This window comes from Phalacrocorax carbo, chromosome 2 (assembly GCF_963921805.1).
Source record: "Phalacrocorax carbo chromosome 2, bPhaCar2.1, whole genome shotgun sequence".
NCBI classification, from domain to species: domain Eukaryota; kingdom Metazoa; phylum Chordata; class Aves; order Suliformes; family Phalacrocoracidae; genus Phalacrocorax; species Phalacrocorax carbo.
The window spans coordinates 152,782,030-152,809,549 of record NC_087514.1 but is presented as its reverse complement, the minus strand read 5'-3'; the positions used below and the strand labels follow the sequence as shown (position 1 = coordinate 152,809,549).

The 27,520-nt window shown below is 39.4% G+C and overlaps 1 protein-coding gene across 14 annotated transcripts in view; it reads left to right on the top strand.

Annotated features, from left to right (window-relative positions):
* The window catches only part of PARD3 (par-3 family cell polarity regulator), a 464,314-nt gene that overhangs the window by 158,894 nt on the left and 277,900 nt on the right, over window positions 1-27,520 (top strand). The window lies entirely within an intron of this gene.

Genomic DNA, 27,520 nt, shown 5'->3' with positions numbered 1-27,520 from the left:
TACAAAGGTCTATAGAAAGGCAGGTGACTTTTAAAATTCTTGGTAAGAATTACAGCTCTTTTGACACTTTTTATAAAAGCATGCAAAAATAAAATGGGTGAAATAAATTGTCATAAATATGTTATCACAAATTAGAGATGTTCTCCTATTTAGCTAATTCCTTTTTTTTTTTTTTAATATTGACAATCAGATATATTTTGTTTCTAAATGTTTCAAACCACAGGCTTAGAATCCCAGCCCGGTAATATTATCCCATATTAAATATACCTATTTCAAGAATTTAATTTAAATATACATTGAAAATGGAAATAATATCCCTATTGTATTTCCTTTATAACTGGTGAAGTGAAGCATAGCATACAAATGGTATTCTCAGTATTTCAAATAATTATCTTCTTACTGTGTATGTTCTATTCAGCAAATAAAACCCATCCAGTTTTGTGGTAGATGCAGATCCTGATTATTACATGTTGACAAGGTCATATATCTATTAATTGGATTGGAGATGGGATACAAAATTGCTGTAATTATTGTAATTTTCTAGCTAATTGCAGGGTTGGCGGTGAATATTTTACTTCTAACAAATGAAAAACAGTATTCCATCTGAAATTGGTTTATAGCATTTTAGACGTTTTGTTTTACATCTCTGGTGCTTTTTGCTCACAAGCTGGGCTCTGTTTCTCAGCAGTTTGCTCGCCGAAGCATAGCTTTGTGCCATTGTGCTACCGCTCACCTGCACCCGAGGGGTACAGAGCGGTCTCCATTCGGAGGCGGCATCTCGGCGCATTAGGCCGGGGCTTAAGGGCCTGCTGAGATTTTCCTCTCTTTGTTCTGGTTGCCATGCTACCCCTTTTGTTTGTTTATAGATCACGCCATTGCTCCTCTCCCAGCAAGGGAAAGGTTAGCTAGAGCAGGTCCAGATGGAAAAGTAATATTCGTCTGGATTCCCTCTTTTCCCATGCACAAACACAGCCTGTACTTTGCACGTGGGGGGTTGTGTCAAATTGAATCTTTCCATCTAAATGTGGAAACAGAAATGAGGCTGGCCCCATACCCCATATGTTGTTTTGTGATGTGAAAACACAATTCATCGATACAAGCAGTTGATTTATTTAGGTTTCTTATCTAGCTCTTTCTCTTTTACTGCTTTTCTGTTACCCAAGTTAAATTTCCTCTTGTTGTATGTCATCGGTTGAGCTGCTTTTTTTTTTTTTTTTCTAAGCAGTAGGCAAGGCGTTTTTTGTGTGTGCCTGTGTGCTTTCTGAGAAGAGGCTGGAAGCTCACTGCAGAAGATTGTTAAAGCAGACTGATGTTTATTCCCTGCTGAAATATAAACTGGAGGCGCAGGTGAAAATTGCCAAACCTAATGAGCAATTTGGCAGATAAGACAGGATGTCAGGCAGTGACAGTTCAGCAGCGGGTGCACTGCCTGTGAACCAAGTTGTTTGTTTCACAGTACTGCATTTAAATATTGTAAATAAAATCCCTTTCCAGCTACATGAGATCTTGTGAAAAGGGTCATCTCTTTGTCTAGTTTTCCTTTTAAGTTATTTAGCTCTGTTAAATAACCAAGGGCGGTCTTAGTTCTTGGTCTTGGTGTGATTATATGTTGCAAGTCTCTCTGAATGTTCCAGCAGTTACAGTTAAAAAGCGTTTTTAATATCTAAGATTATTTGGAAAATATACTGAGAGGTTTAGAGGACTGATTTTTTTTTTTTTCTTTTTTCTTTTTTCCTTCCTGGCCCAAAGTAGAGTTGAGGGGTCTGGGAGATCTTTCGTTCCTTCTTCATCTGTTTAATGGGAGGGTATCAAGAAGATGAAGGCAGACCCTGCTCATATGGGCACATTATTGCTGGAGGCAACAAACAAAAGTTGCAACAAGGAATGCCAGTAAGATATTAAGAAAATAATTTTCACTTCAAGAGTGAAACAGGCTGCTCAGAGAAGTCTTGGCATCTCTGTCCTTGGAGATGGACGGAACTTGACTGAACATGGCCCTGGGCAACCTGATCGATGGTTGGACTTTTGATGTTCTTAGAGGTCTTTTCCAACCTTTATGATTCTATGATCTAGTTGGGCCTGTTTTGTGTGGAGGGGTTGGACCAAATGGCTTCCAGAGATCTCACTCAATCTCTGACGTTACTGTGTAATCCTGTAACTCCAAATAACTAATAAAATTGAAGCATTTGCTTCTTGAAGCTATTATTTGTAAAAGCAAATGATGTTCACAGCAAAATAATCAGCAGACAGTTGTGCAAGCATGTTGTGCACATACAGCTTCCCAGCATGGTTTAGTATTGTACTAGTTTGTGCCTGTGTGACACAGATAAGCTGACCACGCCTTTTATAAGACTGATGCTCTTGTTTCCAGGATGTCTTTCGTAGCTGTGTCAGTTCCTTAAAAATGAGATGTGGGGTAATTGTAAGGTTCTCTGAAAGGCTGGAGGGTGAGCATCTGCCCAAAATGCTGGCCAGAAGAGTCTAAGAAATTACTAAGAGCTAGCTGAAAACGGTGCATTCCAGTGATGCATTTGCTCAAGTGATTTGTATTATACATTTTAGTAGGACTCTCAGCATCGGTTTCATATTCTGGTCACAGAAGCAGACTGTGTGGGGAAAAGAAGTTCTAGATGACACTATTATGAAGTGAGTGCACAGCTGGCTGTGAAGATATACTGAAAGTGCAGACAAGCAAAGAACTTGTTGCAGCTTCATATCTTTGTTTATCCAGCAGCATGGCTGTTGCTGTAAAGGTTCCCTGTGTGCGTGTGTGTTCTTACCCTGCAATAAGCACAAGTTTATTCCTCACAGGTAAGAGCATGGATGGAGACTTCCAGTGTGAATTTGTTGAGATATTAAAGTTCATGACCTTGCTTGTCTTTGAATTTGTGGATCTCTCTGTACCCTCAAGAGTAGTTTTTGTAGTTCACTGGCAAATTAGTAGGACATATCAAGTATAGTCCCTGAGGGCTCTCTTAGGCTCTTAGGTTAAGGACTGTTCAGTAGTTTAATAAATCTAAACTGGAATACAGAGTATTGCATAAAAAGCTAAGAAGGAGTTTTAAGCACTTTGGATGTCAAGGTTTCGGTTCGGTATTTGCTTCGTACATTTATAAATGTTTCAAAATTAGTGAGATGTGCACATTCACTGCATCGAGAAGGGAGAAATAATTCTCAAGTCAATACTAGTGAACAGCTAACTATACAGTACCGCCAGAAGAATCTGGGTTTTATGCTCCTCCATCAAAGGGTCAAAGGTGAATGTGGTTGTGGGCTCACTGAAGTAGTTGTGGGCAGGAATACTTTAGCTGAAACGACCAGTTGTGGTACCACACTTGGAGAAATTGTATACTGGTTGGAGAGAGCTGAAAGAGAGCAACAAGAGCAAGATGCTTTAGAGACTATGACGAAGCATTGGAAGGACTGGTTTATTTAGTTAAGAAAAGATGAAAACTCATAGGTTCAAAGTCTTCAGATGTATGTTTTTTTTTTTTTTTCTTGTTCTCGGTCTCTGGTAAGAGAAGGGCAGCTGGCATTTCCTGAGGAAGGTCCATTTTTGGAAACCTGTAGGCCTAAAAGATTTTTCTACACCTTGTTTAACAAGTAAATCTTTGTGGGAATGGTTGAGGCATGCTCCGCATGCTGCTGAGTGGTGCCATGCACTGTGCTCGAAGGCAGGAGGGCAGCCAGCTGGTGGTGGCAGATCTGTCCTGTTCCTGACTAAGCTATTGGGTTGTTCGGAAACCAGGGGTGAGCCACTTCTTGGGTCCATTGTAAATATGTGTGTTTTCTTTGCATCTCACAATTTGAGTGTTCAAAAAAATCCAATACAAAGCAAACCGCTTAAAGTTGTGAGCACATAAATAAGTGTGTGAATTTTAAGCACTTTAAAATTGCTGTTTTAAATATGGCAATTCACTGATTTGGTACAAGTATTATCTAGAGTCCCAAATGCATATTCTGAGAATTAATTTGTTAATATTTCTAAGTGCCTTTGCTAAAGGTTTGGAGCACTGCATATTAGTATGTTGGCAAAGAACTGCAGAGGTGAGTTCATATTTGTTCTGATTTCAAAAATGCTGATGGTTTCAGCACTCCTTCCCACATACGGCTGTTACAAACAAGAATGAAAAAGTTTATATCTCTGACTCCTTATTCAACTGTGAGTCAGCTTTATATATGGAAATAAAGTCATTTTCAAGTGCTGAAGAACTAAGGAGGCAAGAGATTAGAAGAGGGAGGAAGAGAAAGATGGATTAATAAAAACCCAGATGTTTGGAGCTTTATCAGATGGAGTTATTTCTAGGGTTAAATAGCTGCTTCCAAAATGTAGAGAAAGTCATCCACATTTATAATGAACTATTATGGCTTTACAGGCAACGCTTGCTAAAGTCAATAGGAGGTTTTCCAGTAGCTCCACTGAGCTTTGGGTCAGGTCAGCTTTCAACGGTGAGTGTCCTCAGTCAGGAACCTTCACTGGTGACCTTCATTGGTGTTCAGGTGCCTATTGTTCCAGTGCAGCTCTAGGAATGAATTCCAAAAGATTTCCTAACCATCATTCCCACTTTTACTTCCTTGCCAGGTTCTCAGATGTTTCCTTTGCCATATCAGATAATAGGAAAAGAACCTCGAACTTGATGCTTGCACTGAGCTGTTGCAACTGAATAAGGAAGGTTTCTCATGCATTGGGGTTTGAGGAGAAGATTTAGCAAAGTCTGTTTCCTCACCTTCTGGTGCTCTCTCCATTGAGGAATTCTTATCACATTTATCCCTGTAGCTCTATCAGGGATATGATTGTTTTAAAGCCAGAGTTGTTGAATAAAAATATCAGTACCAGGTGCTGCTTTCTTCCATGAGGCTAAATTTGTTCTTTCTACAGCACAGTTCTGACTTGAGTGATCTCCAGTTGGTGTTTTCTCCAAGCGTGGTGTCTGCTGTTAATTTGGGATTGTTGAGCAGTTTAAAACCCATGTGTTTTCGATGAGGCCGTGACACGTTTGTAAAAACAAATGGATTTTAAACTGCTTAAGTTTCTAAATTAACCTTTAATATCTTCAATCTTCTCAATATACCATCAAGCAAAATACTGTAGCTTCTAGTAGGATTAAAAAAATCCCCCAAACCAATAAAGTAAAGAATTTTAGAACTTACTGGATTTTCTAGAGAAAACCTAAGTAATTATGGGGAATTTCAAGATGTCATTCCATATGGTTGAGGGCTTTTGTCTTTGACTACTGATAATGGGGAGTAATAAAAATACAGTATTGTATCTGATACCTGTTGGTATTTTGTACCATACAGAATGTAGTACAAGAGAGATAATAAGGAAAGGTTATGAAGGTGTGAAGTACTGAATTTGAATAGTTTAAGAAGTCATATTTGGGTATTAGTCTAAATTTGACATCTTAAATAGATTTAATGATCACTTGAACAAGAAGCTATTATGGAAATCACAGCTGTATTCTGAGAATGTTTCGCTATGCATGTGTGGTGGAGGTGGCGTTGCTGGCTTTTATTTTCCCCTTCTTTAAATGAAAGGTAACATCTTCCTTAAGGGAACTGTATTTTTATGTGTACAAAAATGTTAGACCATTTTATCTAATCAAAAATCACAGCATAGCTGCACAAGTCCGCTGTATTGTGGTATCATCAGCTATTTGTTTATTGAAAGAGTTTGTCATCACACATGTATCAATAAGTGTAATAACTCTTTATAGATAATTTCTTGATTACTCCTCTATTTCTTGTGATTTCATTGTAAGCAAACAAGGAGGAGCACAATGAAGGCAAAGGAACATGAATCTGAGATGAGTAGGGAATGCTTTTTCATGGTACATACAACCACCCTGTGAAATTTTTTACTTTATGGAGGCATGTGTACATATTACACTTTTTCTAATCCAACAGTTTCTAAGAACCTCATGAAGTATTTATAGGTATTTATTCTGAAATGTGATAAAACAGTATGCTTCAAGGCATCCTTAATACCCAGAACCACCGGTCCACGAGACTAACTGGTATCCCTGTCGCATTTTGCATTGCTTTGAGGCAACAGCATTGGTCTCTGGGAAGGGGTTGACTACTGACACGAATTATTTGCAGACGATTTTCCAACAGGAGAGGATGCAGAGGTTATCAAATGTACTTAATTACTCACTTGGTCCTAGCAGGATGATCTTATGGAAAGGGTGTTGTAGGGCTAGTGAAGAGTGTTGTGATGCTGGGGGCTCTCTGCCATGCCGTCCTCAGGGTTACACTATGTTCGATGCAAGAGCTAGTGCATGCCCCCTGCCCCTAAACAAAGAAGGAAATGGGTATTTTATACCACAAGCCCAGGGCTGTAAGATATTATACTTAAAGTATATCCTTAATTAGGCTAAACTTGTACTGCAGTGAGAGCATTGTTGCTTGCTTTTATTCTTAATTCATAAGGGGTCTTCTTGCTCCCTTATTTATTGCATTTGTAGCATGTGAACTCACACACTCTTATGGGGATGTGTTTTGGAGACCGACCATCTCTCTTGGTGATTACTGGGAAAAAGTTGCTTTAAATTCTGTGTCTTTTGACATGTTCTTTTGAGGGGGATGAAGCAGGGACAGATGGCTGTTAGTTGAATAGGCTTGTTTTTTAGGTTGTTTTTTTTATTTACTCTCTTATGCATTGAAAAGGGCTGAAGGATGATACAGAAATAAAGGAGTGTATGAGAAATAACTCCATTAATTTATTGCCTTATTTTGTACTTTTAAAAAGGTAAAACTTTTTCTCCCCCCACCCATCTCTTGTTGTTCATCTTAAATTAATTGTGTAAGACAGATGAGCTCCATCTTCAGAAATGCTGTGGGTTCATGTGGGAAGAGAAAGCATTTAGGATGAGAATCAAGCATATATACTTTGAAGACCTTTTATCCAGGGATTTTGGCACCCAGTAGCAGTGGATGCTGTGGAGGCGACAAGCCCAGTTTCAGACCGTGATCCTGGTCTGAGCTGAGGAGGCATGAGCCTACTGCCTGCTCTCCTGCCAGCACAGCTCGGCTCAGCTTGGCTCAGCTCAGTGCAGCTCGGGAAGGCCACCTTGCTGGGGTTGCTTTCACCACCCAGGCTGATGCCAGAGCTTGGCTCTTTGGGATTGGAGGTGGCTGTTAACTCAGGCTGTGTTCCAGGTCTGTGTTTCTTGCCTCCATTATGGATTTAGATAATTAATTATGTCAACATATTTTGATTTATAGAAACTGGAAGTGATTGTATATGTGAAGGGATTCGGGTACCATGTGGGCTTACAAACAAAAGCAGCAAGTGGTGCTTAGGCTAAGGTTAAATATTTGTACTATTACCTGCATGCATACAGTAAAGGGCTGTTCAAAGACAGCAGTACCAAGCTAATTGTGTTAGCTTCTGGAAATTGTGCATAGGAGTCGGGGACTAGGCTTCTCAAAGCAAGCTTTGATCAACCATTAAACCTTATCCTGAGGGGCTGGATTTGATTCAGCTCTCTGTAAAGCACTGTTTGCAACTGGAAGTAAAACTGGGACTCTACTGGCAATTGCTGGACAACAGCTGATTCGAAGCAGACACGATGGATGAGGTTAATATCAACAGACTTTAGGTTCTGCATCTGAGCTAAATACTTGGGGCAGCCTGGTTTCTCGTTCCTGGAGCAGAATGGACACCTTTAGCGTGAGTTCATCTGACCTGTTTTACAGCTTATTTCAGGATGAGATGGAGTATAGCCTAGACTAACTACACTGGCTAATCTCCATTGATGAGAGAAACAGATGCCAGTGGATCCCATTCTGTAAAAGCAAATTTTTATTTGAAAGATTTTTTTTTTTTTTGTAAAAGGAAGTAGGGTGTTGCCTTTGTTGCCTTAAAAACGGTCATTTGTATGTTTGGAAGAGAAATGCTAAATGGCATTTTACAAAGCCAATGCTTTCTCAGTTTGACCCACAGAGCAATTTTACAAGGCCCCAGGAAATTCCACCACAGTGATAATTGTGCTTGGGAAGAATATTTGGGTTGTAGGCAGTATGTCATGAATGCAGATAGTCCCATATTAGCTTTTTTTCAGAGTAAAATTGGATTTGAGAAACTTCCATGAAATTTTATGGTTAAACGAACAGCGTCATCTGCCTTGGGTCTGACACTGGTATCTAGTCACTTTATGTGGTACTGCTCCCAAATGGGTAAACCTCTGCAAAGAGGCAGCTGTACTTTTTCTTGCCATGCATCCTCAGACCTTGAAATGTAACGGGTCATGCCGTGTGGCACTGAAAAGCAAGCCTAAATCTGGGGGAACAAGCATGATGTGGAGATAATGAGCACCGAAGGACTTGAGTTGTCTTTACTGCTCTTTGCAGTTGAGTCCCTGTGTAGTGCATTACTTTGTGCACCGTGCAGTGTCTGGGTGCTACAGCCATCCTGCCCTTACCACTCTTCAGGGTATCCTGCTCCCTGTGGGCTTGGAAGAGGAAAGAGCCCTGTGTACATGCCCAGCCTCTGAATGGGGGGCTGGGAAAGGAGCTATTCCTCGAATATAGGTTATTAAAGTAAATGCCTTTGCAGGTTTGCAGAGAGAATAACCATGAGCAACAACTGCCAAGACTGTTTCAAATGAAATACTGTTTGAAACAATGCTAGCAGTTCATTTTCAGTGGTTTATAAAAGAATAAAATTAGGATCACCAGGTTCTGGTAAGTTAGAGAATGAAGAGACATACCTGCCTTGTTAACCAGCCCTATACGATACAAAAATTAATACTTCCATGTTTTTTGGTAAGTCCTCTTTTGGCCTCTCTGCTTTTGGGCTTTTTGGAACCAAAACCTCAGAAATGTTTTCTGCATATGAAACCTTTCTCCACAAAATATAAAAATGATGTTAGCTTCTTCTATTCCAACCCATTTTAAGCTCTGATGTTTAAGACCTTCATTAGATGACAGAGGGATTTTAGGTCAAGCACTGCCTGACTTTCACGATGATTTCCATCTGAAGGGTCTTGCATAGTGAAGTCTCTTAATGTTTTATTTAAAATTTTAGTTGGGCTCTTAACTGATGGAAAAATAAATAAAAATGAAGGGCTTACTAAGAGTACTGTGGTGAAAAAATTATGGAACGGCTTTTTCAAAAGAACTGCATGACATTTATCTGTGAGAAATATCCATTAAGTGAGTGAATAAAGTTACTGCTCTAGTTTGACATAGTAGGCAATATTTCTGTGAGTATTGTACGTGCAGGTGATTTACCTCTACCTCTGTTTTAAGTTCACCTTTGAAGTAATAAAACAGAAGTGGACAAAGTCTTCTTGTAATCCTGCTTTCCTGTACCTCTTTGCTGTGCTACTCAAAAGCTAACATTACAGTGAAGTAAGTATTTTCAGTTGGTTCACCCATAAGGGTAAGGGAAATCTGTTTGCAGTTATTGCCGGTACTGAGCTAGTATTTCTAGTTTGCACTTTGGCAGTGACCAGGGGTGCAGGATACACAGCTGAAGGCTTGGGGAGAGGGTCTCTGCCAGGGTGCTGGTTCCATGGTGAGCAGGGCTGTCTCCAGGACCTGGAGGGAGAGGAGAAAAAGCAGCCATGTGTAAGAGGTAAACAAGGGAAAACTGTATTGTTTAAAAACCTAGCCTCCAAAACGTGAAGGGTGAAGAAGCTTCAGTGAAGCTGCAGCTGCAAATATGTATAGATGTTAGTTTATTACACCTTGGTCTGCATATTTCTTGTGTTAACTGAAGCTTATCCTGAATTGTGCGTGTCTGTTAGCAGTTCATCTACGCACTAGCACGTTGTGGTGGCAGCAAATCCAGAAAGCCCATGGAAGATGAGAGTACCAAAAAAAGTGCGCACTTGAGCCATGTCCTCGGTGGCGCTAAGAGCGAGCAGTTGCACTCCTGAGGGTGCAGGTAGCAGGTTTGCCGTGGGGGCAGCGGGGCGGCTGTGCCCGGGAGCGTGCCCCAGGCTGTGGGCAGGGGAGCGGTGCTCAGGCACTTTGCTGGCGCCCGACCCCGCGGTCGTCTTGCTGTGGCACGTGCCCGCCTGGGTGCACGCCCAGTGGGATGAGCTCGAGGAGGAGCACGGTGCATGCATGCGTTAAACTTGTTTGCCCTTTTGTATTAGAACTAATTGTCAACAGCTGTGAGCTGGGCATAGTATTGTAATACCAATATTAATGCGCTGTTTACCTGGTGTGACTGCTGGTATATAAGGAAGCTTCTAGGAGTCTTAACTTCATTTTACTAGAATGAATTTGTGGATGTGAATTCTTTGCATGGGGTTCCTGTTATGGGCTGAATTGAATATTAAATTACTCCTCAAACCCTCAAGGCAGTCCTTCAGCATCACTCATACTGAGCAAATTGTGCTGTGCTCTATGTGCCATGTACTGACTTCAGTTGCTGAATTCTTCCAGTGCTAGGATTTTGCTCCATTCATTTACATTTTTCTTTTTCAAAGTCGGAATATTTTACTAAGGGTGAAAAATATTTTTAATGAAGTATTTTAATTTGTTCGCATGTTTCAGGCTTGTATCCCCCCTTCCCTCATCAAGGTTTCACCAGATGTTTTAAATATTTTCTGAGTACATGTGCTTTCAAGGATTTTCTGCAAATCCAGTCATGTTTATCAGGCGCTGAGTCCTTGTGAAACAGTGTTGTGTTTTTCTCTACTTTATGCCTCACAGATCTGGCAGATATCTTGAGTTCTAGGACAAGAGATTCTGTATGAAAACAGATAAGATTGGTACATAGTTAGAATTTCCTTGGAAAGGAACAGAGTTTCAGACCTCTGTGGGAGGAAGGCATTTCATTGACCGCATGTTTTGCAGAATTTAGTAAGTTTAGTAAGTAATTAAATCCAATCAGGCATCTTATGCTGTATCAAAAGTGATGGCTTTTGTAAGGAAAGCTGTACTTGTGTTTTTTCTTCACCTTTCCTCCCTTTCTTTTTTTTTTTTTAAACTTAGAGTGGGATATGTAACGTGTAAAGAAAATATGGTGTTTGCTTGATCTTACCTTGGAAAAAGTTCTTGATCTTACAGTTTTAGCAAGATGGATGGTAATTTTCACTAATGGATACCTGTGTTTAATTCAGAGCTTAATTTTCACCTTGACCAGCCAAATTAAATGTACTTGTTTCATTTTAGCTATAACTATTTCCTTAGTTTTTTTTTTCACTTCCACTGCAATATAAACTGTTCTGTTTCCTTACTCAATTTTTCCCTCATTGTTTTTTTCTGTCATCTACTTTAAGACAGCTGAAGGGCCATTTTTAACAATGAAAAGTGAGGAAATGTCAAAGGTAGGGCTGCTGATTAAGGCCCTTTGTGTGCTCGGTGCTTTCTGTCTGTAGTTATCAAGCTGCAGAACGTGAGATGCTCAGCATCTGTGATGGGGACGAGGCTTTAACCCAAGAGAAGGTTAGCTGATGACTTGATGCTCCTTCCTTCTGTTTCCATTTGCTGACTTGCAGACTGAGAACCCGGTGCAGCTGGGTTAACTTGATGGCTCATGGAAATTTTAGAAAGGAGGCAACCACTTCATATCAGCTTGTGGTCAGAAACAGAGCGAGAAAGGAAAAGAGAAGGCATGAAGAACCATAAAGCATGGATCGGAAAATGCAGTGGGGGGAAGAGGTGCTAGTGGCAGGGAATGCTTAGCTCCCTGGGGACAAATAAAAATACATAACTGTTTCCTTGATGTTACCTTGCCATATAAACAATTACCCTAGGAGCCATATAAATCGTGTGTGATTACGAGAGAGAAGTGAGTAGGTTTCTGCTGCCCTCCCTCTCTCCCTTTCTTTCTCTCTGCAGAACTTAACTGTAGAATCTGAGACCTGGTCCATGCCAGAAACTGCGGGGGGGGGGGGGGGGGGGGGGGGAGGGGGAAGTTTAAGACATGAAAAGGATGGGTAATCCTACATGATTACACTTTTGTTATTTCTCAAGTGTTAATCACAAAATGAAAAATGGTATTGTGTGTAATCTTAGATTTGTATAAGTGCATGATGACATTTTGAATTACCTTTCCTGAAACACAAACTGTGGATGTCTCAGATGTAGAAGACGTTCACTGAATTGCAGAGCTTTAAAAATGACAGTCCTGGGGCTTTGATGGATTCTCTGTCTCCTGAAGTCTTGAAATTAAAGTCAATATTTTTCTGTATTTCCAACAGAAGTTAAAAGACTAAATGCAGACATTATTGCACAGTGTACCTGGGCTTATGTAGGTGTTTGACAGGATGATCACAGGGTGTCTTCAGGATTTGAGTTACGAGGCTTGTTTGGAGTCTCGCCGTAGTGCTGCAGCATGTGTAACAAATGCTTCTTCGCATCCTTGGACTTGTGCTTTTCTCATTTAACATTCTTCTGTATTTGTTTTCTTAACATTTTGGGTTTTGGTGCAGTTTTTCCAGCTGCACTCTCTTGCTCTGTTTACAGTGTCCGTTCCAGATGGTTCTGTAGTCTTCCCATCCTGTCTGCCATAGCCTGTCTTTCTCTCGCTATACTGCTGTAATACTCTTTTCTCTTGCAAACCCTCCAGAAACCTGGTTCTTGTTCATCCATACCTTGTTTTATTTGTAGGTGGACAGTGTGCTTTTTATGCCTTTTTAAAATTATTATTAAAGGAGAAAAAGAGAAAATTCACTTTATAGGTTTTTGGCAGTTATTTTTTGATTCAGTTCCTCTTTAGTGTGGACTAAGGAGGATGGACAGCATCTGGTTCCATCACTGTGGCTTGGGCTGGTCTTGTTCTTGTGTGGGACCAGCTGGTGACTGAGTGGCTACCCAGGAAACTGGGGCTGATAAAAATTCTGCATTAACTTTTTGCACTTTCTTGGCCCCTTAACAGAAACTAATCTGTTTTGGCCCAGCTAAAAAATTGGTATCTTGAGCCCTTTTCTTCCCAGAGTATTTCTCCTCTTTACTGTACTAAATGGCCAACTGCTGGTGTAGCTGTACCACAGAAAAATTCCCGAGACTGTAGTTTGCAGCAATGGCTTCAAGTGTGGTCTGACTTAATTAGTAGGAAAAACCAGCTTATATCTCTGGCTGTATTAGGGACTTCATGCTGTTGTGGCGTGACTGCCTATTGTTGAGCCTTCAATGTAGACGACAGTTTACCTTACAGATATTTTTTTAAAAAAAGAAAAATAGGTTAAAGATATAAGCCACCCCATAAATGCTAAGTATGATTACAAAATGCAAAAATGATGATGATATAATATTCTGTGAGGAAAGCTGTGCAAGAATGCCTGTGGGCCTAGGTTTTTCTCCCTTTTCTTTTACAGAAAGAGACTAAAAATGCTTATGCAATATTAATTCAGGATATACAGCAAATTGGCATTTGGAAGCATTCAATTTTCTTCATAATTGTTCTCCATTCACTTGGCCGATTATCAGTAATTTCAGGGAATTAGAGATGCTCCTTTTAGAAGTTTCTAGTGAACTCTTTAGAATTTTCAAACAATAACAAACCTGCCACTTAGGCAGTAATTTTCCCTCTCTCTGTCCTCACACTAATGTTAGATGACTGTTTGGAAAGGCTGGACAAGCAAACTGCCACATAGTAAATCAGTAGGAAATTTTTTTCAGCTCATGCTGCTGAGTGAATTTTGATCCAAGATTTTTTTGTGTTTGTTTTGTTCGTGCAAAGGCATCCTCTAGTTTGGGTCCAGAGATGTTTTTTCATGGTTGCAAGATCTTCAAAAGTATATTTTGTTGAAGAACTTAATGCTATATTTTTATAGATCGATCCTGTATTTCTTTAGTCATCTCCAGGTGAGTTGCACAAGAATCTTGTTCAAAGCGTCTGATGTTCAGGTCTTCCCTCTTCCTCTGCTGTAAAATGAAAACATAAATGAAATTGTTAAAACCCCTTGGGAATGGGGTCATGAAGTGCCATTTACAGAAAACGTGGCTTTCTGTCCTCTGGCTGTGTCACAGGACTTGTTAAAGCACAAAGTGTGTGCGGGGACAAGAGTGGCAACCTTCTGTGGTCAGAAGGGGGTGTGGAGAAGGACTGTTTGATGGGGATGTCTGCGGCAGTGTGATTCAGTGGCCCCGTGGGGTATGATAGGTACCTAGCTATAGGTTATGGATGTTCTGAGCAGTATCATCTCTCTGTCTCTCGATCTCTGTCTCTCCCTGTCTCCTGGCTTTAGTGGGCCAAGGAGACCCAATGTCCCAATGCGATCCCTGCGCCATCCAGGGGTGACAAGTGTGGACATCTTGAATGAGTGCGGGCTTAGAAGGTTTTGGCTCCTGTTCCTCTCAGTGTAGCTGCTTCCCAGCCATGCTGATGTGCTGCTGATGAAGAGGAGCAGTAAAGCTCATGGAGTAATATAACTGCTTTTCTCTCCAGCTATGTGGAAAGAGCAGAAATGATTACACTTGGTCAGTGCTTTTAGTCCGGTAGTCATGGGTGATATAACCCAATTGCTTCTGAGGAATGTGTGAGCATCCTTGCTTTACACGAACTGTTGTGGTAATACCAAATAAAACAAATATACCTGTTTGGTTTATTTTAATATGCCCTACCTTAGAATTGCCTTAAAAATCACATAAGTACAATGATGCTTAGATTTCAAGAACTGATAAAACCTGGGGAAGGTGAGTGAGGGGTGCTTGGTGCTGAGTGTGGAATGGGGAGCCCAACCTGCCATCCTGTCCAGCAGCAGTGTGTTTTGTAGGACCTGTGTCCAAGAGTTGTTCCTCCACGAGTGGCCTTTCCTCTTGCTCACTTTTGCATGATGAAGAGCCCTTCTCAGAAATATTCTATTGTGGAGAGGAGGAGATGCATTCTGTTATTAAGATTTAGACTTGATTTCCCACATATGCTTAGCTTGGCTCCCTTTTAAAAACTTTTCAGGAGGTTTGCATTTTGCATGTGTTGCATGACCAGTGGATAAGTTGTCTCTGCTCCTAAATCTGAACTTTGAATCTAAGAGGGTGTTGAACGTCCTTTGGAAGGAAGTATTTTCAAGTGCTTTAAAAATACATAAATCAAAATCTTATCTGAGACATAAAAGTGAACTATGTAATGAACTTTTAAAATAGTTTTACAAATTCCAGAGACGAAACACGAAGTTATGAATTTGTTCTCAGAAAGCTATTTAGTTTCAGAAGTATTTAAGAAATATTTTTAGTGTTTACATGAATGATATGGAAGATAAAATTTCAGTTTCTGTGCAGACAAGATCCCAACTAAAACTAATGCATGTGTGTATGAATACAAATTTACCGTTGTTCTGGGGTGACCTTAAAAAACATCTGCATGAGGGTTCTCTGTTTTAAATAGCCATTTTATTTGTAGTGATGAGTAAGTATCTTAGATATTATTTAATGATGTAGATTTTTTTTGACATCTCATATGAAATATTAAATACACTAGCTCTCATATAGTTGTTAAAATACTCTGTCTTCAGAGATTATACAAACATAGGTAACTAAACAATAGCAAGCTATTTTTCTGCTCTTTATGTGAAATTTAAGATAGCTACTTTTTAAAAACAATAAAGTAGGTTTTTTGTCAGAAACACCATGTTTAATGTAAAAATAGTGTAGTTTGGCAAAATATATGTGAACAATTTCTTAGAAGTTCACTTTCAGATTTTGAACTAAGCACTTCATAAAACAGAAGCAGTTTCTTGCTAGAAGCACATTGACTGCTTGATGCACACTGCAGAGAGGTTGATGATCTGTGAGAGCCTGTGGATGTTCTAGTTGCAGTCATTTGTACATCTTCCCCATGTTTATTCTGTGAATGTCCAGGTGCTGTGTACAAACCGGATTAGGATGCATAGATTGAAAAATCAATATGCTAGGGAGGTCTCAATACCAGAAAGCTTTCTAAATTCTAATGTAAGATAAAAATGATGATACTTAGACTTGTTCCGTAAAATCCATTGCTCTCAGGTGAGTTAAAGAAATACATCAGTACAGGAGATTGCTCTTTTCTCCTGCGGCTTTCTTTTAGTGGTTATCTGATATAACTTTCTTCCTTTTGAGGAGTGGAAAATATCTGAATACCATTTCACAGAGACTTCATGGAGAACTTAAGCTAAAAAATATTATTAGAGTGAATTTTGGTTTTGGTTGTAACAGCACCATCTTACAGAAATGCAGCTATGAGGTGGGTAGGGGAAGCCTGTGGATGCTGAGGATTGGTCGCCATAGTGCTCTTACAGCTGCCCTTTACATCCTGACTGTGGCATCAAAGTGTAGCTTGAGCACTCATCCAGAAAGGTAGCTCCTCCTTTGCATCTTCATTTTGACGGTTGGAGGAATAGTGACCCTTCCATGTTCCTGCTTAACTCCTCATTGACTTTTTCTCATTGACTGAGGCTGTTAGGCTTGACACTGCTGGGGCTGTGTATGCGTGCATGGCATCTGGGGAAGCGAGTACTCTGTCCGTCAGCCCACGTGTAGGCAGCCCTGGCCACAGCCTCACATGGACTAGAGGAACTGTAGTTCTTTTGTTTACCCAGTTTCTCTTCTGTGTGTCCTCTGTAGAGGTTTTGCCAGCTTGTTATCTTTCAGCAGGGAAGCCTTGGAGAGAGCAAGGTGTATGTAGTAGTAGGATGAGGCATTTAACCGGGTTCGGGTGCAGAAGGGACATTCAGTTGCTAGATCCATTGTAACAGCATTTTTCTTCTGCTCTGTGGAAAATTCAGTCTGTTGAAATGGCTTTGCAGATTATTCTTGTCCAACAGACTACTTGCAGGGCTATTCCTGGTTATCCTGTCCTGGGCTATTGATTTTCCTTTGAATCTGTTGGGATTCCTCTTGTTCAAGCAACAGCCTCCAATTATCCATACTAGTGGAAGAGGACCAAGTAATACGTGCTGTTTGTCCCCTTCTTTTCTCATTTCACTGTATCAATACATTTTGGCCTGCAGAGCAATAAATACCTCATTAATCTCCTTTGAAAAATGGAACAGAATGAAAACTCCGTAATACTATATATAAACAAAAACAAAACTTTAAAAAATAGGAAAAATTTTGTAAAATAAAATGTGTCCGGCTCATGTTCCCTTTCTGTGCACAGATATTTCAAATTGTTGTAGCACATTCTAGGATGAGACAAGGAGGGAGGCTTGTGGTGTGGAGACAGCTTGGAAGAGTTAGCTGCTGGGAAGCTGACAAATTCTGGCACAAAGTATATACCATAGCATTTCAGTAAATATCTTCTGTTAGTTCTGGCTAAAGCTGTTTCTCCACTAAGATGATCTTCATCTCTGGGCTAGAACCAATCACAAATTATAATGAAAATTGGCAACTGCAAGCATGAAAAGTCATTGATCCAAAAATTCATGAACTGTCTTTCATGTAGTGAGATTTCTTTTTGAACTTCAGCTGAGGCTCTTTCTATTTGCTAATTCTTGGTTTTGAACTTTTAGGAATAATTTTTAACTCCCTTCAGCTTTGGCAATGTGATATAAAAAAAGAAGTTGAGAGGTGTGTATTTAAATATGCAGTGTAACTGTGTGCTTCCAGAGTTGTAAAAGAGATCGGAAAAAAAAAGGGGGGGGGGGGCAGGCGGTTAGGGGGTCCTGAGAAAAAGAAAAGAAGAAAAAAGATGTTGCTAACATTTCAAGGTGTAGAAAGTTTTCTACATTTTCAGAAGAGAACAATTCAGACTCCGTCTTGTTGTTGTAAGGAACTTTGTAAAGTACATGTAAAGATAGACAGGAATGCTCAACTTTGCACATTTCAAGCAGCAGCTAGGTCTCCTACTACTCATTAGGCATGATTTTAAAAAAGAATGGAATAGAGTTTACTATTCTAATATGTTTCTAGTAAAGAAGAATTAAAGATGTCTGTTGGTCTGTCACCCCTTGGAGAGCAACAGATGTTTTATTGTCCCACTGTGGGTGTTATCTGAACAATTTAACTAACAACTTCCAATGTAGTCTAAATTGCCTTACTCCCTGTTTGGCTACTGGAAACACTGGAGTTTACTGCAGAAAGTGATCTTTAACCTTGAGAGTTAATGAGAAGATTTCAGCCTGTTGTGCTGATAGCTGGAGCTTCTTATTTCCCACTCATGTAATTGGAAAGAGCGTGTTTGGATGCTGATAGGTTTGTGTAGTCCCTAAACTTCACAGCTTCCCAGACCGTTGTCCGACCTACCCCCAGTGAAAGGTCAGGCATAGCATCACATCTTTTGCAGAGAGCTGCACTATCTGCCCTGCCATGTCATGGGCATGGCCACTCTGCCCATGTGGCCATGCCACCATGAGGAGAGTTGGTGGCATTTAATCTCATTACTTAAACACGCAAATACTTGATTTGTCTTCGGGGATTCAGCTTGATACTTGTTGCTGAATGACAGAAAATAATATTGTTGAGATCTTTATGCTCGGTGCTTTGTCTTTGAGCTCTAGTAGTCCCGGCGTACAGAAAAGCCTTCTGCTAAAAATTGTCTGCCTGAGCACATGGGGTGGCATGACGTGGCCTTTTCCTTGTTCTGCTTGAGTTCTTTTACTGTTCCTGGTCATCAGCGGCAGATACGAACTCAGAAAAATGTTAACTCGCAGAAATTTGATAATACCTTAATTGAGAGCGTGTTTCATGAATGTACCAACATGTTTCTAATAATCCTAGTAAATGTTTCTGTCATGGAAACAAGAACAAGTGCCATTAACATTGCAGAAGCTGTTAGTAATTTTTAATAGTTGTACAGGACTATGTTCGCTCTATCGTATTATAGATATTAGTTGTAATCTTTTTTTGCCATGTTGGAAAATTGGTGGTGTGCAGTAGAAGCTGTTCCTTCCCATGTGTTTGTTTTTTCTTTATTTTTTGTGGGTATAGCTATGAAAATGCATGCACAGATGATTTCTGACCAAAAAAAAACCACAACCAAACCCCCTTTAAATGATTGTAGCCAAGTTTTCATGGTTGTCTTAATTGTTATGCTTCAGTTAAAAATCTGTCTAAATAATTTCCTAATGAAGCTGTGTGGATTTCAGGTAATGTAGGTTCAGATCCACCTCCAGATACTAACATCCTAATGTTGTTGCCTTCTCCAGCTTGACAGTAGCCTGTGAGCTGGTTGTAAGCAATCATTTTTAGATCTCAGAAAAACCCCAGCTGGGGTTTTGATGATTCCTGTGCACCTCTGCAGTGGAGCGAGGCTGGAGCCGGCCGTGCTGGCCCCAGCCTGCAGGGAGGAGAGGCCGGGTCCCCAGTGCCCTCTCCACTGTGAGGAGGTTCTGCTCCACAGAAATGTGGGGGTGCGCCAGATTGACAGTTAAACTCTTTCAAAGATGGAGTATTCATCTGATGACTGGCAAAGAAATATGCCTTCCCTCACTGTTTCAAACATAAATGAGGTAAACAACCATCATACACAACTTGTTCACAGTTCATGTAGATAAGATACTGACAGCATCCCACTGCTGCCCATTATTTACCATACCCTGTCTAAACACTGGACTATGCGGTGGTGGCCCCATTGTGATCTCTTTACTAATTTAGAAGTTCTGTTGTTTTTTTCCCCCCTTCTAAACCCCAGTAGAAATGCTGATGGTTTTAATTTCATTGCTGTTGGCCCAGGAAATAGCTGGTGGGTAGGGTTTCCTTCACCAGGCAGGGGCCGCAGAGGTGATGCTGATGGGCAGCATGGATGCTCCACAGCCCTCTGGGGCTGTGCAGACCATTAACTTTTTGAAAAGACAATTAGCATCATAATTCATGAGCCAGCGAATGCGGCATTAGGTTCTGATGGAGAGTAGGGAAGGAGAGAGATTCCCATACCAGCTTTATAAGGACTTGTGTAACAGCAAGTCCCTTGCTAATTACACACGTACCTCCTGAATTACAATTAAGCACGTTTAAGTCTTTGGTATCTGGTTATGATCCACATAGGAATTCCCACCTCACGTATGAGGTGATGTAGTGGTGCATGAGGCTGTGTCAGCAACAGATGTTGATAGAAAGTTGATTCTAGTATGAGTCAAAAATGGATATAGACTGACAAGTAGTGCTGGACCCCTAGTATCGGGTACTGCAGAGTAACGGCACTTACCCACCCGTTTCCTCATCCAAAGGCACAGTGATGGCCTGAGGACCAGAACAGAGTCATGACATTAGCAACCACAGCAGGTTTTCTCTGGCTGAAACTCACTGAAAGAACTGTGGTGTGTATTATACACATGATATAATTCCTGGTTGTTCCCAACTGAGCTCTTCAAGTTACAATCTAAATCCTACGGTTGCATCTATCCAGGAAAAAGTTGCAAACATCTTCCTCTAAGTGAGCCTTTCTGAGCCTACCCAAAGCATTTTGACCAGAAATAATACACAGTTTTCACATCACTGCGTTGTATTCACTAACAGGAGCAATTTTACCATTCAGTTTTAGGGGATTTTTCGAAGTTGTGGTAAGAAAAATATTTGCCAGCTTCCTTCCTGTGTCTCAGAGCAGCAAAGCCTTATCAACTCAAAGCAAGTAGCCACTGCAGATCTTTGCCTGCACTGCACAATGACTTGTGAATGCAGATACAAAATAGAGTCTTCATTATAATATAACTAAAAATCAGAGTCTTATTAGCAATCCATTATCTTTGATGTAAGCAGAACTTCAACAGTAGCAAAGTTGATGATGCTTCTACTGTCACATAAATGTTTGAAGTAGTAATGAGCAGGATGCTATTTTGCAAAAAAGTTTGTAACATCTGGGGGACTAGAAGTGCTTTTTTCCTAGACTTGTAGCAATAGTGTGAAACAGGTGAAGAGGTAATCCGGAATGTTTTCAGGAAATCTGTGAAGAATGTACCCCAAAACTGAGGCTGCAGCTCATTAAAACATACTGAAACATTTTTTTTTTGACAGAGACGAGTAGAACATTTGTAAGATCTGACATTTTTGTCTTTTCTTTTGGCATGCAAAGATACTTGCATTTTAGAAAAAAGCCCAGAGAAAGGAGATGGAGAAGGGTGTAGGTAATTAAATTTTAATTTCGGTTTTAAAGATCTTTCTCTAATTAGCTTTAAAAGTCAGTGTCTAAGTAAATTGAGTTTCAAGGTGCAATCATCTTTTTCCTCCCGGATCTCAGTATTCAAAAGTAAGAAGAAAGACTATTAGAGAAATAGAAGGAAGATTGTTATTTTAAAGGCCTTTCAAGAGAAGGTTTTAACATAACCTCATTATTAAAATATAACTGTGGCAGGTTGATGTTTTCTTATTTTTGAATTTCAAAGTCATTGAGGAGTCACGGTTGGGAAAATGGAAAACTTAGGTTCTATTAAAAGAAATTGAAAATGATAGTAGAAGGTAAGGATGTTTTTTCTTTCTTTTGCTTTGTTGTAAGACTTTTTTTTGGTGGCTTGGTTGCATTCTTTTTACTGCCGTCCATTCTTCTAGAGACGTTTGTTCTTTTTCTGAGTCGGTTTTGATCATAGGCATGCTAATATAGTGTCTTGTATTTCTTAAAGGTATGCTAGCATGCAGTAGATTTTTGTTTATACATTTTACACAGCCAAGAGTATTTTCTCTTAAATTTACGTGACAGTTAGGGACACATGCACACCTGTCAGATTTTGCAGGCTGTGTGTAAGAGTCCCACGACCTGCCTCGTTCATCTGCCATCTGCTAGACCACGTTGTGCATTTTTAGTGCCACGGTATGGCCTCTGCCCTGAGCCACTGCTGATGTGGCTGCCTGTGCCTGCCAGGTCTCCAACTGCATGGGGCAGTGGTACGAGGAAAACAGAATAATTGTGATTTGTCATGATTTTAATGTGCGAATGCTTGTAAATGTGCCATTTGAAAACCAAAGAAATAAGAAAGCAGAGAACAATATTTGATAACATTGACAATATGTCTATGAGGAAGTATATAAGCTGTGGTTTGAAGATGAATAGAAGAATAACTGAAAACAGTTGGCTTTGTACATGAAGTAGTTATTAATATCTGGAATTGTGTGAAGTTAACAGTGATTTTTTTTTTTTCCTGTGTAAGAGGAATGTCAGTCTTCTTATTTAACCAAGACTTCTGAATGTAGAGAAATTAGTTTTAGAATTTGATGTTTTTAAGCATAAACGTCTTTTCAAGTAAAGAAATGCTAATTATCTAAGCTATGTTATCTTAAGCTTTTTTTGTAATTCTGAAAGGGATAGCTGGAATTTGTAGGTGAATGATGCACAATTGATGTAATATTTGCAAATGTTAAAGCATTTGATGAAATTTATGCGTCTTGGAAATCACAAGTTAATGTGAACATAAACACTTCAGTATGGTTTGAAAATCAGAGTAGAAATCTTAAAAGTGGGTGCCAACCTTCGTCAAGAGATTGTTATCCAGTAGGGTGTCATGACGATTCCTGTTAGTTTTGGTTTTATTTAACATCTTTAAATCTGGGAGAAGCAGTACTGTAAAGAGTATATTAATTAAATTTTCAGATGTTGATAAACTGGGAAAGGAGAATACTATGAATGGAGGAAAGATAAATAATCCAACAGAGATGTAGTACACATACTGGAAAAATACAATTCAATTCAGCCGAATAAATAGAAGCTAACATGTAAGAATATTGATCTAAACTGAACATTAACAAAACAAAGATGCTGAAGTGAGGCTATACAAAAAGTTTTAGGATTTCTGTGGATGTTCTGGATTGATACCAATGCAATAAAATACCCAAATGTGATTATTCTTTACTATGTATTAGTGTTAAAGTTCAAAAAACAGACAGGGAGGATACTCCTTTTAAGACAGCACTGAGGGTATTTCATAAGAGAAGTACACTATTCTGAGCATCTTCTGAACAAGTTAAGACCTGAATAATATTTACAAAAATGAACAGCGATAGAGGATTAAGAGAGGCCGAGGTGAATTTATGTGCTGCGCAGCACCGTTTAGGGGAAAATTGCTATAATTGTCTGTGACACATGAAAGGAAAATATAGTTTTGTAAGTGAGGGGGAAATAACTAGTAACAGGAGGATAAACTTGGGAAAACAGTACAAATTTAGAAGAAAAAATCGTGAAGATTCTGACCAAGTAAAGAGTATTCACTTTGGGAAATGCTGCAAATTCTTTTACTAAATAGTTGTTAGTTAAAAGTGGAATGGCTTCTAGGGGAGAAAAAAATAGTGCTCTGGGCTATGAGGAGAGGCTTGGTGGTGTATATATATCTTCTTCCTTTGCTGTTTTGTCCAAAAGTACGTTTCTGAAAAGATGCAACTGGTGGTAGCTTTGCAGTCCTACTGTTTCGCATCCCTCCCAGCAGCCATCTCCATAGAGCATGCCTGAGCTTGCTCAGACAGATGATGCTGTTGTCCAGGGAGTAGTTCTTCCTTCACCTCTTGGTACTGCTTATGTTTTTAATATTTTTTTCTTTTCTAATTCAAGATGCCTACATTTAATTTGCACTGTTAATCTTGTACAGAACTGCTGGCTTATGTCAGCTGCTGCCAGGGTTTAATGCAGTTTGTAGATAAATTCACAATCAACTGGTTTTTGTCTCCAACTGTTTTTCTTCTATCTGAAGAGAAAAAGCTTTGAAGACCTGTGTGGTAGCCCAGTTTGCAGCAGCCTCAGGGGTTGTTGGAAGTTACCACTGTCTTGTCTCTACAGGTTTGCAAGAATGAAAGTTGAACCAATTTGGTTTCAAGCTTTCGAAGGTCATAAGGGATGTTTGGTGCTCACTGGGTCCACTGAGTGGAACGAGGAGCTGAACTGAACCCCAGAACAGTTTCATGGTGCTGACGTAGGCTCTCTGTATGTGTTGTGTATGCAACACACCTCAACATACATATATATCTACAGGCTCACTTTCAGAAACTCCAAGTAACTTCCTTGGTGAAAGCTACTCTTTCCCACAGAGTTTTTTGGTTTTACTGAATTATCATTTTCCCAGAGAAAACTCTTGCATGTAAAGGGTGGGGGGAAGTCCTGTTCAGGTCTAGTCATCAGTCGTGGGCCTGATGGTCCGTCTGAGGTGGTCAGAAATGACCATAAGACCATTTTTCATTTCTGTTCCTTAAATTCACTGCACGCCAAACTGTGCAAGCTGCCAGTGGCACTGAGAAGCTGAAACAGCAGTTGAATCTTCAGAGTAAAATTGTCTTGGCTGTGCTATATAAATATATGTGTGTATTTTTCTAGTCATGCCCTCCAAGCTGACATCTGAGAGGAAATTGGTATGGGAAGGTATATATTAGCTCTGCACTGAGACCACCATCCTTTGTGCTGAATGCCTGCATGCAGGATGACAAATTCGGCTTTATGGATGAAATTTGCCAGATCCTCAAACGCTTTTGCTTGTGAGCATATTTGAAAATCAGAGAAGGTGATGACCCTTTTAAAATAAAAATGGAATTGCTGGCAGGAAGGAAAGGTACAACTCTGTGTTCTTAACATTTAAAGATGGTTATAAAATGTATATTGGCTGTTTTTATAATTTATAGTGAAACTGCTGTTGCTTTTAATAAAATGAGACTTCCAGTCAGAATTTCATGATTATGAATGTGAGCATTTTGTTACGCAGCTTGGATTTATCCTACAAATAACCATTTTCTAGCAGAACTGTGGCCATATACATAGCTTAATGGGATTCTCTGTCATACATAATTCTTTCTGAAGTTACAGTGTTGGACTCATTGCTGAATACTCGAAGTCCTTGAATGTGGCTCAAGAACTGAGTTAGTGGTAACTTTCATGGTTTTTAATTTAATTTTTCTTTAATTCTTAGACTTTTAAAACTTCCTGTAATTCCTTATTAGATTTACTGTCTCAAGTGCTTATTTAAAAGGCACCTTAGCTGCAGAAGCAAATCAATATTTACAGTGCATTAGTGCCACAGAGAATTTGAAGCCTTGTGATTAGAGTTCATTGCTGTTTTATCCACTCTTCAAAGAAACCACAGACTTCAAACGGTATCAGCCATCATCCTGGAATCAGTGACATTGCATCGGTCCCATGCGTACTTCATCTTGTGGTTTAATTATTAAGTTCCTTTTCTTTGATTTTCCTTTTAATATTTCAAAGTATATCCTCTTCAAATCTGTAAATTCAGGTAAACCAGAAGATTGTAACCAACAATATATCGATAGAAAAATCTGTTCAATATGTGCTTTTTTGTTGTTGTTTTAATGGAGAGTATCAGAACCCAGTTAGAATGGTCTCTCAGAATAGAACTGGAGACAGGAATGCAGGAGATTAGATTTACAACTTGTGGTTAATATAGTATGAATAAGATTTAATTCTTGGATTAATACCCGGAGTGGTATTGGCCATTGCCAAGCAGCATACACTAAAGCTAGCTCCCTGTGCTTGTCCCATACCATCAATAAAAAGAAAAAAATTACCATATGTTTCAATTTCTACTTTAACTGGGAAATACATAGATCCAACATGCCCAGGTTATTGTCTTTTATAATTCACTTTTTTTGTGAAGTTTGGTTAGTAATACAAATCACTTTTATGTATGGAACCATTTTCATAAGGAGAAACTAGAATCAATCATGTTCTAGCTTTGTATTGACACAATACATTTTTTTTCCCAGATTTGGAGAAGTGTTCAATAAATGACTGAATATATCTCAATAACTAACCTCACTAAAATGAAACAGGTCATATTAAAGGTGTCTCATCAGCAAACAGATTTTGTAGAGAAACTTCTCTTGTTAATATTTGGGAATTCCGTTGCATAATTAACTTTCTGTATCATGAAAAGCTTATGCTACTTAGCGTGGTGCAGACTGTCAGGTTTTTGCTACAAAGCAAAAGGCAAGGCAGTGGTGATTGCTTGCTTGCTTCCAGAAGTGCTGACTTAAGTTCCAGTTTCTTCCTCTCTTTCTTTGCTGGCAATTTGGTTTCTCTTGTTACAGAAGAGTTTCTTACACAAGTTCACCCAAATGAACTTTTGTTTTGTCAAGTAGTTTGAAGAAAGGGTGTAAAAATACAAGAACATTTTTCTATCACTGTACTTATATATAGATATACAAGCATAAGGAGCAAGTGAACTCATGTTTGAAAATTGTAATTCTCTGTTGCGGGGTGGGTAGCTAAGCAAACGGGATAATGTGTATGGGCTGCTGCTTGGAGCAAATACAGATCGGTATTTTTCTTAAGTGGCACTACATACTACAGAGCCACTTTCTTGCCCAGGCTAATCTAATAAATGAGAGTGTATGTTCAGGGCTAAGCCAGCAGCACAGGCACCGCTGTTAATGGGTCACTTCATTACACTCTGTGGGGCCGTGGCTGGGACTGCAGCTGCGCCACCTTTGTTACAGAGACCTCTTGCGATTTGGTAGTGTACTTTTATTACGTTTGCCATCTAGGGGGAAATGAGAGGCTTTACCTTCATCTACTTTATGAAACTTGAAGTAGTTGAAGACAAAGCAATCAGAGAAAAACCCTCTGAGTTTATGAGTATATACTGAGTAATCAAAAATCAAAGTAGAGTTAAATCAGACCATAGTTAATTTTCTGTGTAAGTGTCCTTTTTTTGAAGTAGTCTTTTAATTACTTCTAGTTCTCTTATACACACATATATAAATATGTATATATGTACATATTTATAAAGGAAAACAATTTTTTTGCTAGAAACTAAATTTTATTATTATCTTTGTTATGAAAATAATACCAAAAAGACTTTTCAAAGGAAAGAGAAATAGAACAGCAATTGTGTAATTAATTTATGTTTACATAAATTAATTCTCTTATTCTTGTATACCAGGGTGGACATGAAATAGAATAACTGTTTGGTGTTTAGTCCTGTAACACTTCTGTGTACCTCAGCAGCACAAGTCTTAGTTGTTAAAAATAATAAAAAAAGAAACTTCTCACACATTTTCTATGACATGACTTACTGTGTTTCTCACTCTCTTTATAATGCCATGCAAAATAAGACTCTATATTTTAATACCGTTGTATGTAGTCTTAACATAAAGCTATTGTAAAACTTAAGACTAGTCACTTAAACTCCTGTCGTTGTGTTTTCTTGCTAGTATTGAGAGACGTGCACCTTCAGCTTCCTCGGGAACTGTTTCATCAGTGTGTTAAAAAATGGCTTGGCTTTCATTGTCAGGTGTTGCTCAGTGTGCCTTTCCCTGTGACTCTGCTGCTTACGTGTCGTAGCTTTCACCTTTTCCTTTTCTGCTTTGCATTCAAGGTTCCCAGTGCAGCAGTAAAGAGAAATACAACTGATAAATCATGTCCCCTCTGTTCCGATGCCGAGTGGGAGAGTGTTAAGAGGTCACAAATACAGGCAATGAAACCTCTGTTTGGGCAAGGAGACAATAGATGTGTGGATATTTTTTGTAGGATAATAAATGAAATTGGAAAAAATTAAGTTGTATTTCAAGAGAAACTAACTCTAATGTGCCATCAAAGTTTCCAGAATGGATTTGACCTCTACATATATTAAAAAACCCTATCTCTTTCCAATCAGTCTACCTGGCTGCTGCATCGTTTATTACTAACAAAATATTTTTCTCCTGTCAGTCATGCCAGCTGGAAAGCGAAGGGAATCAGGGTAAATCAGCACAGATCTTGTTTCAGCTGTCAAGAAGATGC